Genomic DNA, 12060 nt, shown 5'->3' with positions numbered 1-12060 from the left:
CACGACAAAATCTGTCAATCATGGCTGATCATCGTTATAAAATCATGTAATGCACTTAAATACGATAAAGAATATGCATGAGCCTCACATTGTAGGTGCAGATATAAGCAAATGAGTTTAAATAACATTCTATATGATAAAATCTGTGAAATAAAATGTGAATTCTGGTTGTCTGGGAGCCCCCTATGTTTGAAATAGGAATATTTTCCTTTTTTGCAACATCATACTTTAGAGTCATATTGAATAAAGGCATATATAAAAATGCTTTTCAATAACAATTTAGCAAAAACGAACAATACCGGGCCGACTACTTGAAAAGCAGATTAAGCAATAAGATGCAGAATAAATCTTGTGTATTCTATTGAGTCCATTTAATGGGGATTATTCTGCGACGCGAGTGACGTGACTTACGAAATTTCATATAGTTTTGCTGGCTTAAATAGCCTTTCTAGCCTCGAAATATTCGTTCGGATGAGCTGTTTTGGTCTTCGGAGCTCATCCATACACAAATTTCTTTTCTGAAGCATTTTCTGGAGTCAGGACGAAGTAGTTAAATTTCGTAAGTCACTTCACTCGCGTCGCAGAATAAGCCCCAATCATTTTTCTGTGCGATAATGAAGTTCTAGGATGGTTTATTTTATTTTTTTTTCTTAGCGGCCCACCACACTCCCCCACACCAAAAAGCTCGATTTGAGCCCCCTGGTAATGGACGCTAACTTTTCTCAGCATGTCTGACAGCAAAACAAGAAAAAACTTAATATGTACTTGAAAACGCGAGCAAAGTTTTAATAATGCTGAGAACTTTCAAAGTGATTATTTAATGCGAGGAAATGTCATGAGGTAATATAACAATATTTGTTAAAAAATGAATCTCAGTGGAAGAATATTTCTGTTAAGAGACCCATTATTGATCTTATGAAAAAACTAAGATTTAAAAGAATTATTAATATTAAGTGTAACTTAGAATATAACTAAAACTACATAATTTAATTAAATTTATCGCTAAGAAATTAAAAAAAAAAGGACTGAAATAATTGGTTGGTTGATCATCGGTTTAGGTAATCTTTGTAGTACTGCATAAGTTTGGTCTTAAAAATATTTCTATTGGAACTGTTTTTAATTTCTTCAGGAAGGCTGTGGAATTTTGTTGGACCAATGAAGGAAATTCGACGTTGGCCTAAACTTGTTGAACTTGTACTCAGAGCGTAAAAACTTCACCGTCATCAGTCATAAAACTGTGACTGTGAAAAAATTAAAGCAGTCGCATTCATAACAGACGCCTTCAAATGAGTTACCAAGCAAACAATCTCGCCTCAACCTCTAGTCAAATGAAGCGTCGAAATAATCAAAGTCGCCTTCAGTCCGTCGTCGTCTTTTTGGCTGTGACGGGATATTGTTTAAAAAAAATCTAAGACGACGCCGAAAAGGACACGTTCATCATTAGTCATGCAATTAATGAACTGAAACCCGTTACCAGGTTTCGGTTCAGATAGACATGAAAAATTCTCAACTAAGCTTCCATTTTTGGAGATCAGTCCAGGGTAGTCAAGGCCCGGGATAAAATCGAACGAAACATTAACTTTCTCGATCGAGGAGAACTCCGTAGGGACTAAAAAGGACAAATCGACCTTGCAGCTGTACGATCCTTCATTTATTTTTGCTTTTTATTTAGTCTTTCAAAATGTTAGTAGTATTATTTAAATCTGAATTTCATTTGTCCTCGACACTGGCAATTGGTCCAACAAGCAATCCATATATTCGAAATTTTTCGAATCATACACAAATGCTTTCAACCGATGCCGTCATCTTGCTTGACGACCGTCGTTTGAAAAATAACATGCGCCACGCGAACAGAAATCCATGACGATAGTCAAGCTTTTCCAGTCCCTTAAAGCATAACTTGTAGTCAAATGAGATCTGAAACGTGATGGTGAAGAAAAATCAGCAACCACGTCAACTATGATGTTTGAAAAATTTATGCTCTGTGTACTGCGCATCAAATGGTGAAATTGACGAGTATTGTGATATCGCAAACCCGCATTGAAACTTAATTTTTGATTATTGTTTGAAGAGTTTAAATTATCAAAAACATTGGTTATAGTTTGAAGATCACAAAGTATGGAGAGGGGTAATATATTGTGAGAGCGATGAGAATAAATTAAATTGGTTGGATAGAGAAAAGGAAGATTGAATATGGTTTTCAGACAACGGTTTTGAAGGGTTTGTAGACGAGAAACAAGGGATAACGACGCTCTGCCCCAAACAGCTATTAAATAGTATAAACGGGAGTGTACAAAAGCAAAATAAAATTGAAGTTAAATGTGACGTGGAATAAAAGCTTTCACCCTCCATAAGACTCCGCTCAGGGATGAGATTTTTTTTTAGTTGATCAATGTGACAGACATGACATGATAGAGTTTCGACTAGAATTGTTCCTAGATATTTGAAGTTGGTAACCCTCTCTATAGTTGTATTGGATAGATTGAGATCGCAATTAAGTTCGATTTTTTTCCTCGGAGAGTGAAAAAACATGAACTTCGTTTTAGCAAGATTGAGGGTCAGGAGGTTAGCTGAAAAATATTTGTGAAGGAGTTTTAAGTCTTCTTCCATGTTGGTTATAACAGCATTTGGAAAGTTTTCAGGATAAAATAAGGTTGTATCATCAGCAAATAGACGAGGTATACCACGCAGCTGTAATTTGCTGAGATCATTGATGTATAGTAAAAACAATAAAGGTCCTATGTTGCTGCCTTGTGGGACACCAACTTTCAAGCTCTCTAGAGAGCTCTTTGCCTCACCTTAGATGACAAATTGTTTCCTGTTAGCCAAGTAGCTGCGTATAAGATTGTTGGCTAACCCTCTTCTGCCATAACACCCCAGTTTTTTTTAGTAACATAACATGATTAAGAGTGTCGAGGGCATTCTTAAGGTCTAGAAAGAGTCCTCGATTTTTTGGCATCTATTTTTTCAATCACAGAATCTAGCAATTCACAGATGGCTGTAAGCGTATTTGTTCCAGATTTAAAACCATATTGAAGATTGTAGAAAACGTTATTTTCGTTTAGAAAGCTGTTCATTCTGGTTATTAAGAGCTTTTCGAAAGCCTTACTAAAAACTGTTTGCATTCAAGTGAAAGATTCATATAAACCTTCCATGGAAAATGTCAAACCATTCAATTCCTGTTACGAAATGATTTTCTCTCAACATCGGTAAGCATTTCTTTTTATAGATACTTGCGTCATTATTTATTCCACAGGCAAAATGTTTCCACAAAAACTCGATTGATAGAAAAATCTAATAAATTTACCATACACTGAGCTCGTTATTGTTTATATTGTCACTTGCGCTGGCTAGAAACTATTGCACAGGGTAGGTAGTCTGTCGTTGTTATCCGGGTTTGGTCAAACGCAAATCAATGATATTTGGTTGAACGCAACTGTCTGTCCATCCATTCGATCAATCGACCGAACCTCTCCTGTTTTGATAAATTGCCGGTCAATTCGATTGAGCAGGAATGATTCGCGAGGGCACTGTCGTTGTTGGTTTTATTGATTTCGTCTTGTTTTGCTGAATGAATAAATGAATGAAATCGGGTGAATGCAACAACTTTCTCGCATCAATCGGCCGTGTGGCGAACAAGCCATCCGGCAGTAGGTGCAATTGCCTCATACACTACTCAATTCATTGATAAGCCATACGTCATTGCTCCCTCGGAACCTGATGGATTCGTTCGTTCAGCCGGTCCTCGGTCGGTCGCTCGGGTCAGTCAGCCTGTCTTCTGTAAGTACTTATGCAAATAGGTTTTGTCCAATCACCCTGCTCTGCTTCATGCTGTTTGCCTTGTTTGCCATTCGGCTTCGGGACAACCATTGAGGTGGGGAGAGTCCTTTCCAGCGTTCGACCGGTTAGCACACATGTAAAGACGCTTATCGAAACGCTGGCGATGGCGAAGATGCAGTTCAGTAGAGCCAACTAGCCGAACGTAGATGCTGCTAGATTCATAGGTTGTACCGTACCTCAAACCATCTGACTGACCGAGTGAGTCCTAGGCAGGGGGCAGATCATCAATCACATCTACACGTGATCAATCATTGAGGGTGCTGTGTTAATTTATTAGCAACCGTCATCATCACTCATAAATTTGCCTTCATGTGTGCAGGCTGGCTGGTCTTTTAATGCTATCGCAACATCGCCAATGCAGCCGAAGGTAATAATTGATAATTCCATAAAACGAGTGAGAACTTTTGATCACAGATAAACGAACGTAGCAGTTTATTGAAATGATCTAAGAAAGTTTCCTTTATAAATTTATAAATTATTGTTCCTTTAAAAGAAAAAAAATATTTTTTATGTAAACTTTAGTTATACAAACGTTATTTTAAATTCAGCATAAATCATGTTAAAGTTTTGAGCCAAAACAAAACTTTTTAGATCCCAGGGCCTATGAAATTCTGAAATGACTCCAAAACTAATCAAAATCGACTGTTAACACAAACGATATTCGCTATCAACAAAAATTTAAAAGAAATATAAAAATTCAATATTTTTCTTTCTCTCTGTTATTCATGTTTATTTTAAAACTTATATTTTGTCATATTTGGCATGGTTCCAGTTTAGCTCAGACAACCAATGTTATCAGATTAGCGGCAAACATTGACTTTCTTATAAACCGTAACCTTATTTCGCTGTATTACCGTGACATTGAAATGGATCAATTTGAAAGGATAATTTTGAAAAAAACGATCACTTAATCGATAATTTTGAATTTTTACCATCTTTCATTTGCAAACCGCCTTCCTATTATCGATATTGTTTGGAAATAAAAGTAAATTAATATGAAAATCAACTCATAAAGGGTGTTTGGATCAAGAAGTGGTTAACTTAAATTCGCCGTATTTTTCTAATCACCCTTATTGTGTAGGTATGTGAAAATAATGATGCTTCTATTTGGATTTTAACATAAGATCTTTAGTTATCCAAATGGCGTCCAAGCAAGAGAAGCTACGACTGAAAATTTTGTACTTGCGTCGTAAGAATCCAAACTACACATGTATACGCACGCTATATTAATAGCAAAACCGTTGAATGTGGCCAAATCAACCATCACCAAAGTAATATAAGTGTTCGGGGAACGTTTGTCAACAACTAAAAAGCCTAGATCTGGAGGAAATCGAAAGCCTGAAGCCTCAGTGAAGATCATAAAAGCGTAACAGTAAGCACAATCCCAACCTCTCCGTTCGAGATGTCGTAAATGAGTTTGGAATACCGTCTACAACCGTACATGAAACTAAAAAACTAAAAGACTCAAATCACAACGATTAGCAAAACCTTACGACAAAAATAGGATCTCAGAAGCTGTATACGACATTGTCGAAAAAGTTAGATTGTGTGGTAATGGACGACGAAACCTACGGTAGATTTCAGGCAGATTCATGGACAAGAGTATTATAAAGCAACCGGAAGGGGAAAGATGACAGAAATTTTCAAGCATATTAAGAAATATGGTGTTTAGCAAGGGGAACGACCCCCTTCAAGCATATAAAACTATCAAAGTTGGCCGAGAAATATCTCGTTTGACAAACTATCTGTACCTGTGGCTTGAAATGCGACATTTTCTTTGCATTTGAGACCGTCAACTAGGAAATATACGTGAAAGAGTGTCTTCAAAAGCGTTTGCTTCCTTTCCTGAAAAAAACATGACTGTGCTGTTTTGGCCGGATTTGGCATTCTGCCATTATGGAAAAAATACCATGGAGTGGTATGCCGCTAAAAACATTCAGGTTGCGCCCAAGAATAAGAACCCTTCCAACATATCAGAATTTTGCCCAATCGAAAAATTTATTTTAAACCGATTGCTTCTTAATTATCTAAAATTTTATTTAAAATAATTTCAACCAAAAATACCGATTTATATAATTAGTTGAAATTTTATTTATTTTCTTTAAATGTAGCAACGCACACCGGGTCAGCTAGCACCAATCTATAAAAATGAATTTCTATCTGTCCGTCTGTCTGTTCCCTATAGACGCGGAAACTGCTGAACCAATTTGCTTGAAACTTGGCAGAAGGGTTCTTTGAGGGCCAGGGAAGGTTCCTATAATAGTCTGAGACCCCCCACTCTCTGGAAAGGAGGAGGGGGCTTCTTAAACAAAAGAAACATTTTTCAATAACTCGAGAGCCGATCATGCAAATGGAACCAAATTTGCATGGGAATGTATTTGATTACGAGAAATGTTCCTAAAATAGTTTGGTACCCCCCTCTCTCTCTCTCGAATGGGAAAATAGAAAGCGGGGAGGGGGGCTCCCATACAATTTTTCGCACAATTCGAGAACTTATCAAGCAAACGGAACCTAGTTTGGCATGCGAGGGTATATGGGTAGGAAGAATATATTAAAGATGGTTTGAGACTTTTTCTTTTTTCCAGTGTGGAGATAGAGAATGGAGAGTGGCCTGCCGTACAATTTTTTTTTGCAAAATTCAAGAACTACTCTAGCAAATGGAACTGGATTAGACATGGGTGGGTATTTGGGTACGAGAAATTTGTCTATGATTGTTTGGAACTCCATCCCCTCCGATTAGGGAGAAACAAAGGGGAAAAGGGTTTCTTCCATACAATTCAATGCATTATTTAATCAAACAACTGAATCCAAATTTCACATAGAAAGGCATAAGTACGTCTCGGTGGTCGAGTGGTTAGCGTGGTAAGACGGTAATCGCTGGTCCACTGATGGCATGGGTTTGATTCCCATCTCGGTACTGGGTGTTAAATGTTAATCTTAAGTTGTCCACGTCATTTATTCAGTCTGTAAAGCCTAAATCGGCTAAGACGGTGTATGTCTTTCAAAGTCTACGAGTCAAGTTTGAGACCAATTTGTCCTTCCACTGGGGGGCATAAGAAACGGGGAGGGGGTCGCCCTTTTCTGCATTACTCGAGATCTAATCGAACAAAAATACCAAAATTATCATGGAAGTTTATTCGAGTACGAGAAATGTTTTTTTTATGTTTCGAGACCCCTCCCTCTCCTCAACGATAAGAGGGGAAGGAAGAGGAAGATTTTCATACGAGGGTATTTGAGAAGAATTTTTTTCTTTGATTTTTTAAAGCTTCTACTTCCTTTCAATGATTCCATAGAAAAGGGGAAGAAGAGCTCCCATAGAATATTTTTAATAACTCGAGTACTAATCTAGCAGATGGTAACAATTTTTGAAGAGTATTTGAATACAAGAAATATTTCTAAGGTGGTTCCCCTCACGGGATAGCGAAGAGAAGAGAGATGTTATACGTTTGTTTTGATAAGTTCAAGAGCTCATCAAATAAGTTTAACTAAATTTTATAGAGGAGAGAAATGATTCTATGGTTATTAAAAAAACCCTTTTTACCTACCAGTAGGGGATAAGAGAAGGGAAAAGGAGTTCCGCACATTTTTTTTTTATATAACTTAAGAACTTATTCAACAAATTCGAGTACGAAAACATTACTGTTTCTTAAAGGAAAGATACCAAACAGTGCAGAGGAATTGAGAAGGTTTTATCGCATAGTTTTAAAAACTTCTCAAGCTTAAAAACAAAATTGTATTTGAGAGTTTTAAAGTTGAGACCTCACTTTCTTCCGGGTGAGAAACATTTTATTTCGTAGACCACATTAATGTTTTTATTTTTTGGAATTTTATCTTTTGTTTTCGTGAAACTTACGTTTTTTATTTGAAATAAAATGTGGAAAGTTAAAAAAATCATACGTTGGGGAAACTAGCCAGTTTTTAGAAAAACGAAGCTAACAATATCAAACAAACGTATCAACGAAACAAATGAGCACTGGTTTAGCTCAACACAGCTTAGAAACTGGTCATATTTTTTAATTTAAAAAAAAAAACCAACATTTAAGAAAGAGTAGCAGGATACAACGCAAGAATAACTACAGAAACCTTTTACATAAAACTATGAGGGGACAACAATTTTGTGAACAGACAACGAGATTCATGTAATTTTAAAACAGCATACGATCCCGTCATTTCCAAATTAACACAGACACTGACACACAAATGTAAACGAAATACAAAACAAACTGAGACAGAACAAATTAGTATGGACGAAAGCCAGTAATTTGTAAGTTTGAAATCATAAAATGTCATTTTAGTAGGGGAGATTGGGGTATCGTGGGCCACTTTTAATATCTCAAATGTGTATTGATATGAAAACCTCGAACCAACTGTCATCGTCGTCGCTTTACGTGAGCATATATTTCTATACCCGATCAGAAGAGAAAAACTAAATTATATCAAGATGAGATATTTTGATATTCAATTTTTTCCTATCTGGATGAGTTATAATTTAGTACTCGTAGGATGTTAAAATATCTCAAATTATATCAAAAAATCTATACGATCATAGCTAAATTATATCAGATTTTGATATGCTCCTATCAAGATTATATCTCGTTCAGATAGCATAGTTTGATATTGGACAGAACAAATTATATCAAAATTATAACTTATCAAGATATGAGTGCTTCGAGAAAATTTTCTAGTGGAAGGTCAATAAACCACATTATTTGATAAAACCATGCCCCATTTTTGGTTTCCCAAAAATTTGATTCAATTTTATGAATCTGTTGAGCGAAACTCGTTAATGTAAGGTTTGAGCCGTTGACTTCGATGTCCGTGTTTTAGAAAAAGTTGAACGTATATCAAAATAAGATATAATCATTTTATTTTAGCACAATCCGAAAAAAAATCTTTATCAATGAATATGAGCTCAACCCCATTCAAGTTTGTCAATCAGAATAAGATATAATTCAGATTGGAGAAACTTAAAATCGAAAATTTGGAGTACTTAATTATAACTGAATCATATGTAAATATCTTGGTGAGATACGTTTGAGTTATTATTTTGATATGCTCTCCTGATCGGGTATGTTGTTGACTTGAATACGCATCATATGCTTCTTTTAGTTATCAAGCTAAAAAAAGGAAGAAAAATTTACTTTCATAATTAAAAATACACCCACTTATTGCATTGATGGGGAACTTAAAGTTAATAACAAAAATAAGCTCATACGCTTATGATCTTAGTTTTGTCTTGATCTTTCACGTGCAAAAGGAATTTTTGATAAAACATCAATAAGTCACACAAACGCAACCAATTTGCAAATCATAGCTTGTGGGGAATCGTGGGCCAAACATCTTAAACCACCTATATTTTTATGTTTTTATACACATTCTGAACTTAAAATACGTTTTCCCTATATGTAAAGTTTTCTTATGCCAAATGAAGAGTTATGAAAAATATTTTGTCCATCCTACATAAGAAATTTTCCCAAAACGTTCGCGAGCCATGTTTTGGAATCTATGTGATCATACACAGCTCTCTTTTTTATTTCATCATCTTAAATTGCTTTAAAATAAAGATATGAATTAGGAAATCACAGTTTTGGGTCAACTCGTATACTTTGCATGTAATTCGGTCAATTTGGATTTGGTGGCCCACGATTCCCCACCATTTTTCAAAATCCAAAAAATATTGCTTTTTTTTTAAACAGTCAAAATTTGGGGAAAATAACTGATTAAAAATAAAAAAAATACCTTGTGATACCTTGAAAATGTAGAAAACCATACCATTTTTTATTTTCATTTTATCTTCTAGAATAAAGAAGTTATGGAACAACGAAAAAAAGTGGCCCATGATTCCCCACTTTCCCATATAAAATTGTAAATGTGTCCACTGAAGAGGAGCGAATGCCAAAGTAGCTTGAGACCTCTGGACAACAGATAAAATAACGTTTTTAAATTGTAAAACTCGCCGAAAAACGTCGATAAAATTCAACAACAATACATCGCGGCGATTAACCAACATTCATTTAGTCATAATTCGAATTAAGATATCTTCAAAGAAACATGAAGTTTCACTGAGATCCTATAGTAATTAGTTTTGATCACTATAGGGGAGAATGAGGATACTTGATCCCTGGGAATACTTGATTCCTTAGCTATATCTCCAAACTGGAATGTCGTACAAAGATGAAATGTTCAAGAAAAATGTGCCAAATGAAACAAAACAGCAATGGTTGAAGCTCAAAAATTTTTAACAAAATAAGTTTTTGGGTTATTGAACTTTGTTTGAAAAATTTCACCAAATGTGACTTGAAGATCTTTTTTCATCATTTTAAAATGTTCCTAACATGGAAATATTATAACAAAAATATTTATTCCAATACATCAATCTTTCGAGTGTAAAATGAACTTCAAAATACAATTTTTTCAAAGCGATGGAAATCTCCCAACTTTTTTAAGAAAAAGTTTTCTAAAATGTTGATTATGGGTACAATTGATCCCTAATATTTGGGTACAAATGATCCCGGTATATTCTTCTTCTCAATGGATCGTGGTCATGGCGAATTACGAGATTACTTATATTTGTCCAATAGCTAATATTCATCCATCAATTATCTGAAGAAATGGGCTAAAATAATTGATTTTCTCTTGTTTATACAAAATTGCGCCCGTAAGTATACAATGTCATAAGGGTTGAGAATAAGCTATAGAATTTTTTTTTCTGACAATTATAGATTGTGAAATGAGAACAAACATGACCAAAATAGTCAATTAACATTCTATTTTGGGGTTTTGTTCATTTTTTTCCATGGATTAGGGCTTCCTGAATAAGGGATCAAGTCTCCCTTAACTTCAAAAATATCCCATTTTTTTACTCCCACGAAAATGCTTCTAGTCCGTCTACGGGTTCAAGTATCGTTCTAACTTTAGGAGCATAGAAACTTGAAGTTACACGCTGTCAGAAAATGTAAAAGAGTGCGAGTTGCTAAATTTTTCAAAAAAGATATGATGAAAATAAGAAAAGGGGATCAAGTATCCCCACTCTCTCCTACTTTAAACAAATAAGAAATAAATCATCTCATGAATAAATCTCCCAAAAAAGGAAAATGCAAAAAAGTAACAACCTATAATGAGCAATATATCTTATAATATTGAAAAATTATTTCTAGCTTAGCTGAACCGACTCCAAATAATTAATTGCTTTGTAGCTGGTTTCATGAAAGTGGTAAGGATTTCATAAACAATTTTTTCTTTCATTATGATTTAATGATAATGATTGAACCCAACACTACGTAAAATTTCACTTCCAGCATTTTACGTTCAATTTGTTTTAATTTGCTTCCCAATCTATTTGTTGGTATTCATTTCAACTAATTTGCTGGGCAATTCATGAACTTTCAATCATCTCCATTTCCAAAAAAAATGCTGTGCTCTCATCAATCAACGTGAAGCCGTTCCAATGCTCATTTCAAGCATTATTTGGCACCGTTTAATTAATTCCGATCGAATGATCACTGTTTACGCGTTCCAACAGCGAATCCGTTGTTGATGAATAATAATAGACAATTTCGCAGAGTAGGGTATTACTCTGATCCAAAACGAGAGGCGTCTCGTTTAAAAAATTATCACTTATTGAAATGATGGCCCGAAGTTGTTGCTGCTTCTGGTTTCTTTGCTCTCCTATCGACCTTTTCCGCGTGGAGTCCAAAATCGTCTTCGCGGTTTTTTTTGCTGCTTCCATTCCTCCATTCGAGAAGGGAAACACACTGATAGAGTTCGTCCGAGGAGCGAGTTCAAGAAAGTTGAACGGTCAGATCGCAGATCGTTGAACTTTGGAAAATGAAAGTGTTCCACGAATCGATGATGGCCTGAGATGGCCGCTGCTGCTGGTCTGGCTGGTGCAGATTTCATCGGATGCCCCTCGAAGTTTGAAGAGGTAATAATGGCCTACCGGTCAACCAGTTGCTAAACGGTGGACCGATTAAACTATTCATTACGGTCATTATTTCGTTAGGAAATCGTATCTCGTTTTGTAAGACGCTACTGAAGAAGTTATGTTTTCTCATGTTTCGGTTATCAATCACTGGATGATCGTAACAAGGTAGCGAAATTTCTTAAGCATGTTTAAATGGAGAAGTTTTGGAATTGAAAAGGGGCTATTAAATCTGTTCCGTAATGACATTTTCAATCTACGTATAATCTTGCTAACAATCAACTTTCCTGGTAAAAACA

General features: G+C 35.4%; 1 protein-coding gene across 12 annotated transcripts in view; it reads left to right on the top strand.

Annotated features, from left to right (window-relative positions):
• Window positions 1-12060, top strand: part of LOC129748243 (mucin-2-like) — a 578750-nt gene that overhangs the window by 42690 nt on the left and 524000 nt on the right. The gene's annotated exons all lie outside the window — the stretch shown is intronic.

This window comes from Uranotaenia lowii, chromosome 2, assembly GCF_029784155.1.
Source record: "Uranotaenia lowii strain MFRU-FL chromosome 2, ASM2978415v1, whole genome shotgun sequence".
In the NCBI taxonomy this organism is placed as follows: Eukaryota; Metazoa; Arthropoda; class Insecta; order Diptera; family Culicidae; genus Uranotaenia; species Uranotaenia lowii.
The sequence above is the reverse complement of the archived record's forward strand: the minus strand, read 5'-3'. Positions and strand labels throughout refer to the sequence as shown.